This window comes from Canis aureus, chromosome 1 (genome assembly GCF_053574225.1).
Source record: "Canis aureus isolate CA01 chromosome 1, VMU_Caureus_v.1.0, whole genome shotgun sequence".
NCBI classification, from domain to species: Eukaryota; Metazoa; Chordata; class Mammalia; order Carnivora; family Canidae; genus Canis; species Canis aureus.
The window spans coordinates 9,727,730-9,740,078 of NC_135611.1; positions in this window are offsets into that span (position 1 = coordinate 9,727,730).

Here is a 12,349-nt window from a genome sequence, read left to right on the forward strand (position 1 = left end):
ACCTGTCTCCCCTTTGCTACCTGGGGAGGACCTGGGTGGCTTTGGCACTACTTCTGAGCTGTTTAAGCTCAGAAAAACTTATGAATTCACATAAGGATGGTAAACTGTTTAATCTCTGCATAAATAACTGTTTCTCCAGTTCATGAACATCTCCATGAAGTTCTCCTTATGAACTGGATGTCTTCCTCTTGTTCCTTGGCTGGATCACTCTATGTGAGGTTCGCAGTCCAAGGATCTGGAAGGGCCCTCCCCCTATGACCTTGTTTGACTCATGTTAAACCATGAGTTTAACAACTTATGGTCCCTGGCCTGTAAATTGTAATTGGCATGGCAGGGATGACTCAAAGCTAGTTTTCTATCAATAGTTCTGGGAACCATGATACGCTGAGAAAACTGGAAAACTTCAACCTTGAATAGAGGTTATCTGTGGGCAGGTGAGAGTTATGACAGATAAGCAGGAGACATTCCTATGAAAGGCCCTCAGGAAAATTCCAAACAGGGGTGCCTGGGTGGCTCAGTTGGTTAAGTGTCCCACTCTTGATTTTAGTTCAGGTTGTGATCTCAGGGTCATGAGATCAAGCTCCGCATCAGGCTCTGCATTCAGTAGGGAGTCTGCTTGAGATTCTCTCTCCCTCTGCCCCTCCCTCTAATGTGCATGCATTCTCTCTCTCTCTAATAAAAAATATAGAAATCTTAAAAAAAAAAAGACAAAGAAAGAAAGAAGAATGAAAGAAAGAAAGAAAGAAAGAAAGAAAGAAAGAAAGAAAGAAAGAAAGAAAGAAAGAAAGAAAGAAAGAAAGAAATAGAAGGAAAGGAAGGAAGGAAGGAAGGAAGGAAGGAAGGAAGGAAGGAAGGAAGGAAGGAAGGAAGGAAGGAAGGAAAGAAAGGGCCAAACACCCATTTGAAGGAATATGACCTTTGATTCCTTCAGGTTTGATTACTATTTCCTGAGAACTCTTTGGGTCCATCCCAGAAAGACTTAAAATCCACAGGATACTCACACAGAAGATTGTAGTTCAGTAAATATCTGGCCCACATAAAGATGATTCAAGATTCCTCCCCTGAAACAGTATATTTTATTGAAATCAACTCTTCCACTCTCTGAACTTTAACTTTAAATGAATATATATCAAAATGGAGAAAGTTTCTAGAGTAATAAATACGAAAGTCAGAGGATTGAGAAATTATTTTTATTTGAAAAAAATAGAAAATATTTAGTAGAGACTAAAATTTAAACCTGGAAAACAATAAATTCTTCTCCATGGATATGAGATATAATCACAGATTCACATTTTAAAAAATTGTTTCCTCCAAAAAGACAATGGACTTCACTGACTCATGTAATTTTCTAAATTTCTACTGATGTGGAAATGGTGTTAAGAGATTTCAGAATTTTAAGAATAATTGTTTGAAGAGCTTCTCTCCAAATGAATTTGACAACTGATATATACCTGAACTGACCTTAGTATGGAGCATATTACATAACAGATACATATTTCCACCGACAATTGACCTTTGAACAATTCAGGAGGTAGGGGCACCAACCCCCATGCAGTCAAAAATCTGTATATGATTTGTGATTACCCAAAAATGTAACTATTAATAACCTGTTGACAAGAAGTCTTACTCCCATATATAAACAGTTGGTTAATACACATTTTGTGTGTTATATTAAATACTATATTTTTACAATAAAGTAATCTAGAAAAAAAATATTAAGAAAAGTACATAAAAAAATAAAAAAAAGAAAAGTACATTTACTGTACTATACTGATTCACTAAAAAAAAAAAAAAAAAAATTCCATGTGTAAGTGAACCTGTGCAGTTCAAAGCCATGCTGTTCAAAGGTCAACTGTACATATATAATATATAAGTAATTATTAGCAAGATTGTTTTTCCCTCTGCCCACTGAAATGGTCTAGAGTTAATGAAATCTCAGGTGGAAACAAAGTAATACATAAATGGGAAGCCCAGACTATAGTTTCTAAAATTGATTTTCTATGAAAAGGAACCAGAGTTTTTTTGAAGGATAACTGATTCTATGACTGGGGAAGGAAGGTATAAGAGAATATAGAACTTCTTTATCAGAAGACAAGGCTTCATTCCAGGTTTGGTGAAATCAGATCAAAAAGACACAGGAACCAAATTATAGAGGTCTGATTGTGCCATCAAAAATAAAATAATGATTAGAGTTAGTTAAAATACATTAAATCTATTAAAGTCATGAGTCCATTATACCCAAAGATAAACTTTAACCTGAATACACCAAAGAGGAGCAGGAGATCAGAATATATTCCTCCTGGATCTTATTAGTTCGTCATTTGGTATTGTTGACACATTTACATATTGATGAATGACACAGATTCTAGTTAAGTATTAAATAAATCATTTAGAAGACATTATCTGACTCAGGAATGGCCTCATATGTGTAACATCAAGTCAAATGAAGATATATGACATCCATAATCAATCTGCTATCATTAAAATCAGTAAGATTTGCATGTTCTTAAGAATACAAATGAGCAGATTACATTAATGTCTTCATCTTTAAAATTCATTGGAAAAGATAGTTACAGATATAAAAGTTCTAATTAGTTGCTTATCCTAGGTGGAGCTGCAGACTTCTATAAGAAGACAATTATCACTTGAGTAACTCCTATGCTAAAAATTATGAAAAAAATTGGCATAATAATTAAAAATAAGATTCAAAGTGTTTCTTCAGGGTCATAGACAAGAATCTAAGTTATTCCCGTGGGCTAATTCTCTAGAAGTGAGTAACCTAATTAACTGGAGTATTAACTGACTTCCATAATTAGGTTAGCACCTTTTAACCATAGGGAGACTTAGAAGTAAATATACTTTTTATGAAAAGGAAAACAAAGCATTAATATTTTTTGTATTTCTATACTTATAATGGGTAAGAGAATCTGACCTATTACAATGGTAGCTTGGAACTTAATCTGGTATGTAATGCAAGGAATTAATTTAGATGAAATCTCACATGTATATTTAGTATTAAAGCATCCAAGAGAAATTTAGCTGGATGGCATTCATAAATATAAATTTTACTCACATCAACATATTGCGAATTCCCAATGTTCCACAACCACATACAAAATGAAAGTCAAATGGTGTATCAATGAGGCCTTATTTTGAGTTTAACACATTTCAATTAAGTACAGCATCTTTGTATATTGTTTGACATTTTTGTTTCCTCTTCCTTAAAATGTCTGTTCATTATGTTTTGCTCATTGTTATGTGCTTTATATTTTTTCTGGTTTTTAAAAATTTAATTCTTTTTTAGTGATACATATTGTATATAACAGTTCCAGCTCTCTATGTTATTTTTCAACAAATATATCAATCTTTTCCTTTTGACCAGCAATTTTTGTGTTAAGAAATTTTTTCTATACCAAAGTATTAAAGGTATTCCCATATACTTATTTATGGAGATTTTAATATTTTGCTTATTCATTTGTCTTCTTTCTCACTGGAGCTGATTTTGGTCAATGGTGTAAGGTTTGGATCAAAATCAATTGCTTCATCTTTATGGATATTACATTGTCTGAGTGCAATATGTTGTTTTCTCCAATGTGACCTCGGTCACAGGTCAAGTTTTCATCTATGCAGGACTCTGCCGCTGAGTTGCCTATGTCCATTGATCAATATACTTACCCCTGAGCCAATACTATATCATCCTCATTATTACGGCTTTAAGTTTTGACGTCTAGCAGAATGAGTTTCTCATCTTACTCTTTTTCTGTAGGAATGTTTGGATATACTTGGATATTTGCTCTTTTATATGAATTTTTATCATGTCAAACTTCTTAGGATTTTCAATGAGATGCCATCGAGTCTATAAGTAATCTAGGAGATAAGAGATATCTGTGTGATATTGAGTTTTCTATCCATGAAAAGTGTTTTCTCTCTCGATTTATTGGTGTCTTTTTCAGTTGAATTAAGTAATGTTTACAATTCATAGAGTTGTCACATCCTTAGTTTATTAGAAGGGAACATTTTTTGTTAATAACATTAAGGACATGTTTTTAAAGTATACTTTTTTTTTTTTTTTTTTTTTCTGGAACACATAGGTGGCTCAGTAAGTTAAGCATCCAACTCTCGGTTTCAGCTCAGGTTGTGATCTCAAGGTGGTGAGATTGAGCCCCACATCTGGCTCAGCATGGAGACAGCTTGAGGGTCTCTCTCCCTCTGCCCCTCCCCTCATATGCTCTGTCTCTTTCTGTCTCTCTCATGAATAAACAAATCTTTAAAAAAATAATGTTTGATCTAAGTTATGAAATTCATTATGTATCCTAGTATTTCCCAACTCTTTAAACATAGTAAAGCCCATAGAAGCTGATAATTTTTTAGAGCACTTTGATGTAAGTGAATGACGCTGCTTAAGGCAGGAGACAAGAGACTAGGTTGGTCTATCTACTCCAGGCCACACCGGCTGCACCTAAGGCTGAAGGGATAATACAACAGCATAGCTGCAACATACTGTTGATGCAACAGGTTTAAAGCTTTATCTTGATCTGAGGACTTGACCAGGTGGACCAAACTGGCCCAATATTTTGGCTTCTGTTGTTCAATCCTCAGACAGTATTAGCAGCAGTGGCTTCAGTTACTGACGTTACAGAGCCAAGTCAAGGATATGTATCCTGCCTGCACATTCAAGTCCTCTTGGAGGAACAGGGCAAGAGTCGGTTTGATCTGGCTTGCATGCTATGTGCTCACCCTTCTCTCCAAGGAATACTTCCCAGAAAAAGCTACAAATGTTGCCTTTCCTATTGCCAGCAGCACAATTTTATTAAAGACTGGAGCTTCAGCAGAGCCAGGTGGCATGTGTCACCACCATCCAGCCTATCACATCATGGCTGGACTTCCAGCATGTCCCCACTTCGCCACTTCAAGAGATAGAACTGAAGCATCAATTTGATACCAGTCATGTACAGAAACTAGGAGTTCCTCGATGAGCCTGAGTAGGTTCTACTTCAATTTGCACTCAGAATTGCCACAGCGATTTCCACAGAGTGGTACCTGACACAGGGGGCTTGTCATCATCCAGTTACCTACGGCACACTAGCCAGACCAAATTGCAAGTCCAAGTGTCAGTATGCGCCCAATTGTAAGAATTCTATTTGTTCCTGGAAGTTTCCTTACTGTGAGGAACAGGGTCTGTAACTCAGCCCACTGGGCTGCTCACTTGCTTTTGCTTCCTTCCTTCCAGGAAGAGTTTACTATCTGTTGGGCACAGGATAGGGCTTTCCCCATTGAGCCATGACACTCCATTCTGTAACAGCTATCTGTGAACCAGATCAGTTCCTTTACATCCTTGGGAAAATTGGTGGAAAGGTAAGACACATCAGTAATAACAACAGGTAAGTCTTCAGATAGCTTCTATGAGGCCCTAGTAGAAAATAAGCTACTTAATGGATGCCTGGGTGGCTCAGTGGTTGAACCTCTGCCTTTGGCTCAGGGCGTGATCTCAGAGTCCTGGGATCGTGTCCCACATCCCTGGGATCGCTCCCTGCAGGGAGCCTGCTTCTCCCTCTATGTCTCTGCCTCTCTTTCTCTTTCTCACAAATAAATAAGTAAAATCTTAAAAAAAAAAAAAAAAAGGAAAATAGGCTACTTGCTCATGAATACAATGAGTCCCACTGTGCTCCATCACAGAATGCTTCTAGAATATCATTTTCATTTTATGATGGAACTTCTTTGGACATTTCTCTCCTTGTTGGGATACTTTTTTTGCCATTACCCATCACATGAGGGGTAATTCAGGAGTTAATACAATGTTATGTCCTTCAGTTAATGGGGATCATGGGACCCAGGAAATTTAACTAAAATTCCCTACCCCTGGACAAGCAGAGCAGGACTGACTCCATTTTGTGCTGTACCCGCCTTGTGCTGACCTGCTTATTGCTTAGGGCACTGCCCCACCCTAGTCAAGCCCAGGGCACACCCTAATAGGAAACGGCTCAGTGATAGACCAGTTCAAATGGATACTTCAGGGTAAAATGTAACTCACTCGGCCACCTAAGAGTGTCTGGACCAGCATGACTGTGCAACTTTCTGCGTATCCCATTGGCTACTGGCCCCTATAAAGTTACTAAGCCTCTTAGTCTCGGGGTCCAAGTCCCTGCTCCGCTGTGTCGGGTATACTTGGACCCAAGCTCGAGCTTGTAAATAAATAAACCCTCGTGTGTTTGCATCGGTGTCGGCTCCTCGGTGGTTTCTCGGATTCGCGATCTTGGGCACAACAGGGATGTCTTAGTAAATGCCCAACAAGTAACCAATAACTATCTTTCAAAGAAATATACCAGAGAGCAGGATCAGATACCTACTCAAAAATCCCAGAGATCACTGTTAATTATGATTATGGGCTTTTGCCAAAGACGCGAGTCTGCATGAAGGCAGTGGCTGACATTTCGAGTATCATTTCAGCATTAGCACTTATACGGGTCAGTGCAAGCTGTTATAACAAAATACCATAGATTGGGTGGCTTAAACAATAGACATTGATTTCTCACAGTTCTGGAGGCTTAGAAATCTGAGATCTGGGTGACAGCATGATTGGGTTCAGTGAGAGCACTCTTTCTGGCCTGCAGACAGCTGCCTTCTTGCTGGTTTTTACACGGGGAGGGGGGGGGAGGAAGAGACAGTTCTAACTGTCTCTCTAGTTTGATATTAGTAGTTTGTGAGGAATCCTGTAGTTTTCATTTGAATGACTTCAGTTCCTGTAGTTTGCATTTGAACGGTGTCAGTTTATGTCCACTTTTCAATTTGACCTAAGGAAGCACTACTAGGTTTTGAGAGTGCCTAAGTGTTTGAGAAGCCTAAAATCATTAAGATAAAACCTAACATCAAAACATCCGAAGCCAAGTAACTTGTGCAGAAGGAATACACAGAAAACTTGGGGTGGTTTGGTTAGAGTATAATTAGGGGAGGGTGTGCATAAGGTAGATTTTTCTGGTTTTCAGAAATTGTAATTTTTTTGATGTGCTATTTCAATTTTTAGTAGCAAATGTGTATGTAGAGGATCTTATTAAAATTGAGACTTATTTGAAAAAAAAATGGGTACTTCTTATATGGGTACTAATCCCATCATGGGAGCCCCACCCCCCATAATCTCATTTAAACCCAATTATAGCCCAAAGACCTCATCTCCAAACAGCATCACATTAGGAGTTAGGGCTTCAACATTTGAATTTGGCGGGGGTAGGGATAGTGGTGAGTGTGGCAGCGCACAAATGAGTTCATAGCAGTAACATAAGGAGCAAATGGGATAGCCTGGGCTACAGCATCTCCAGTTCAAAGAAGGTTTTCAGGCTTCCAATCAAATACGAGCTTTTCCCAGGTGATTTAAGTGAATTGAGCCCAAAAGGATCCTTAAATGGGGGATAGGATTTCTCCAAAAGCCAAATAAGCCTATTAGGTATTAGGACTCTTGTTTAGTCTATGGGGCAAGGAACAAGAACATTTATTCTTAGTGGTCTGCGGTGTAACACAAGACACCCAGCCCAACCAAGCCTCCAAAATTTATAGTCTATACAAGGTCTTGGAATTTATTCAGAGTTCATTAACCATCCTCCACCAGTCATAGGACTTAGGATCATAATAAAGTTGCTAAGCTTGATTCTCAGTTTCATAAAATAATCATAATATAATCAATTCAGTGCAATGGAACCTTGTACAGTTGTATTATACTAGATCTGCCTCAGCAGATTGTGACAGCACATAGGGGAGTTCAAATACCCTCGAAGCAAACATATACTGGAAACCATTCCACACAAACACACATTGCTGTGGAGATTCCTTAGCAAGTAATATCAAAAGAAAGGCATTAGCCATGTCAATTACAGAGAACTGCTCACCTTCAGTTTAGTGAAATAATCCGTTCAGCGTTTGAATAATTTGGACCATATCAGGGACCACCGAAGTGACTAGGGTTACCTTTTATTGGAGTCCCCTCCAGGAGCCATAAAACTTCCCCACTGGCAACCTCAGATCATTGCAGAGTGAGTGTATGAGCACTAACTAGCTCCATCTAATACGTCCCTAATTAAGGCAGTAAATTTTTGTTGCCCTTAGCAAATGATAAGGTTTCGAAGTAACTATTTGACTAGGCTTAGATCACTCTAACAGCTCCCATTTTTCATATCCAATTAGTACTGGATTTAGGGCAGATCTACAAGTTATTTATTTTTCTATTTTATGCAGTAGAGGGAAAAATTTTTATCCAATCTTTATATCCATAACAATTATACATTCAGGTGAGGGAGACTTCCCCACAGTATACTCTTTAAAATCATGTATTCCAACTTTTAATGAGAATTTAATTTTTATTCCTTTTACGGTAGCATCTCCCTGTTCCCCTAAATTAATTCTATCACCCCTGAGGGCCTCATTAGTAGGCCTAGATAGTGCTCCTATAACCAAGCGACCTAAAAGAATTTCTCTATCTGCAGGCCATTTCACCCACACATTTGTCAAAGGCCTTGGTTCTCCCATAGGGATTTGGTCAAGAGACCCTGTCCTTCATATAATGTGCTTCCTCCATTAAAACCTATAGTAGAAAATATTTTAAAAATTGTTTTCAAGACTTACATACTGCCATTTTTCAGGCAAAAACTAATCCAGGCAATGCTCTGAAAGGACTTTGCAGATAGAATGAAGTTACTAACAGGTGATTTTAAGGTAGGGAGATCATCCTGGATTATCCAGGTGGACCCAAAGTAGCCACACGAGCACTTAGAAGAAGAAGGAAGAAGAGTCAGAAAGTTACAGCAGAAGGGGAAGTTAGAAAAATTTAAAGCCCCGTGGGGCAATGATGCACTGATGCTGGCTCTGAAAGGGGCCACAGTCAAAGAAAGTAGGTGATCTCCAGCAGCAGAGAACTCCCAGCCACCAGCCAGCAAGGAAACAGGGGTGGCCAACCTATAGCCAATGGAAGTGAATTATACTAGCAACTTGAATGAGCCCAGAAGTGGGTTCCTTTCCAGAGCCTTCTGATACCCTGCCTTTTGGCTTTGTGGAACCTAGAGTAAATAAACTGATTCAGCCTACTGAACTTCTAATCTGCAGAACTGTGAGATAAATTTCTGCTGTTTTACGTTTCTGTAATAGAAAACAGATATCTTGCTTTAGTATTAAAAATTGGTATTTTAGAACTTGATGCTGTAGGCTTGTGAGAACCTTTCTCTACCTGGAATTCTTCTAAACTCAGGCAAGATAAGCATGCAGGCTTTTATATCTTTGAGAAGTTTGAGGAGAGGCAGTTGTGTTTTATTGGCTTCTTATAAAAGTCGACCAAGGTTTTAGTAGGCACTCTACCAATTTCCCCCTTTTTAATGCCATTTTAGATTAACCATCTATTCAGTCCTGAATTCTTTGTCTTTGCCTTTTTTGGAAGGGAGTGGCTTTTTTTTTTTAATTTTCTAACTTTTAATTTTATTCCAGTACAATTAATATATAGTGTTATTTTGGTTTCAAGTGTACAATATAGTGATTCAACAATTCTATGAATTGCTCAGTGCTCGTTAAGATAAATGTACTATTAATCCCTATCACCTACTTCACCCATTCCCCCACTTCCTCTCTAGAAACCACCGCTGTGTTCTCTATATTTAAGAATCTGGTTGCGTTTTTTTTTTCTTTTCCTTTTTTCTTGTGTTCATTTGTTTTGTTTCTTAAATTGCACATACGAGTGAAATCATATGGTATCTATCTTCCTCTGACTGACTTATTTCACTTAGCATTATGCCCTCTAGATCCAACCATGTTGTTAAAAATGGCAAGATCTCATTCTTTTTATGGCTGAGTAATATTCCATTCTACATCATCGCTATGCATTCATCTATTAATGGACACTTGGGCTGTTTCCATAACTTGGCTATTGTAAATAATGCTGCAATAAACATAGGGGTGCGTATCTTTTTGAATCAGTGTTTTTGTATTCTTTAGGTAAATACCCAGTAGTGTAATTCCTATCTTTAATTTTTTGAAGAACCTCCAGGCTATTTACCAGTGGTTACACCAGTTTGCATTCCCATCAACAGTGCGCAGGAGTTACTTTTTCTTCATAAATCCTCACCTATACTTGGTTCCTGTGTTTTTGATTTTATACATTCTTACAGATGTGAGGTGAGGTCTTGAGGTTTTGATTTGCAAAATGCATCTTTTCATGTGTCTGTTGGCCATCTGTACGTCTTCTTTGGAGAGATATCTGTTTATGTCTTCTGCCTGTTTTTTAACTGGATTATTTTGGGGTTTTGGTGTTCAGTCGTAGAAGTTCTTTGTGTCCTTTCCTTGTCTTTACTTCCTTTTCTTTTTAAAACTTTAACATTTGTATCAACCTGAAGTCTCATCAGAGGTAGCTGAGACAGGAGATGCAAAAACTATCTCTTTTACATTCTCTGAGGTCTAAGAGCAATATCACATATGGTGTCCACAGTAGGGGTTCCTTTTATCATAATCTGAGTAAGGGGCATCCCACGCAGGTCTGATTTTCATTGTCCCATGACCTGTCCAGTACAGTCCAGGTTTGCAGCATTTCCGCAGCTAGAGTAGACACGGACATTTAAATGACAAGGAAGGAGCAGAGGACCTACCTACCAGTCTCTAGTAGCTCCCCGTCTGAATCTATTCTAATCAGCAAAGACTTCTCCTTGAACTATCCCTAGGGAAGACAGCAGTCAAAGGAGGATCCAGGATAAGTGCAATCATCTCCACTGAACAGTATTCAAAACCAGAGACACTGCTACTCGATCTAAAACTCTCAGGAACTATTTTAACAAAGGTCATCAGGACAATGCTTATGACAGTCTATAAAAGGCCTCTATTTTGTTAGTGAATAATCTCTTACTTCATTGCTTTCTTCCATCACCAATCATCCTACTTGAATTACCTTCGTAGTTGTAGTGGGCCTCATAGGCTTAGCCAACCCATCAGACTTTATAGTGCCCACGTTCCTTTGGCTGGAGCTTCATTTGCTAGTGAGAGAGGATGATGAAGCTCAATTGAGGGAGAATCTGGACTCTCATTTCAGCTCATGCTGAAAACAGCAACTAGGAACTGATTTAGCTGACTTGCTATCCATTTGCTCGTCCTCTACTTTTGCTAGCTCCTGGCATTCAGGCTGTCCTTTCTATCACAGAAAGTCTACCTATCAGTAAGTAACTGATTTCAAAACTTGTGCTACTTTGAACCAAGAGTAGCTGGAACACCACCTCTGCATCAATGAATGCTTCCTTTCCATCCCCTTTGTCAGGATTCTCCTTTTTCTTTCTAAATAGTGCCTATGTCATATTTTTAGCAAAAAAAATGAGTCAAAAATCTTCTAAGCTATCCCACCTCTAACACCAATTGCAACTGAAACAGGGTTCAACTAAGAAGACTGTTTGACCCCAAAAAACACCACTTATAAATCTATTACTCACTAGGGGAAAAGGATGCAAAACAATGTGGAAGCAAGAATTTGGATCACTGTTAAAGACTGTCTCACAGCAAGGGTCTGTGGAGACCTGGTACAAGCTTGTTTTCTACCTTCTACAATAATTATGGTTGTAAGCACTTTCTCTCTTAGATAAGGAACCCCCTACACGTGCATAAGACACCTTGGAACAAGGGAACCTAGGAGTCTCACTGGGATTCCTAATATTTTGCTGGTTACACATGCATATTCCTGGTACAAAACCAGCCTCAACAGCAGAGCTGTTGCAAGTCAGCAATCACACTCTTACCAATAAATAATGCTGACAGGCTGTTAAAAACCACCACAAAGCTCCTTGGGTCCATGGTTAACAAAAAGCAACATTCCTAATCTGTATGTTTCATGGATGGCAAACAGGGAGGTTACTGCCAGATGGAAACTTTTAGAGCAAAAACATCTCAGGCTAATTCCAGGACTGCTAGAGATTAACCTGAACAGAACATTATGCTGAGGAATTGTTCCTCTAGTCCCGGTTTACTATTATGATTAAAGGTTAATATGTGTCAAATTCAAGTAATTTTATTGTATTTATTTAAATGTTACATAAATTTCATCTTCTATCTGGGAGTGTAGAAAATTTACACAAAGTTTGCATCCCAATATTAATCCACACTTGGTTTTTCTGGGGGTGGGGAGGCTAATTTAACCTTTTTGGTGCACTGCTAGATCTGGTTTGATAACATTTTCTTTGGAATTTTTTGCATTTTTGTTCATAAATGAATTGATCTGTATAATTCCTTTCTAATAAATGCTTCCTCTGGGTTTGAAACCAAGCGTACCCTAGCCTTTGAACAAACTGAGGAGTGTTTCCTTTTTTTTTTTTTTTTTATTCTCTGCAAGAGTTTGTAACAGATC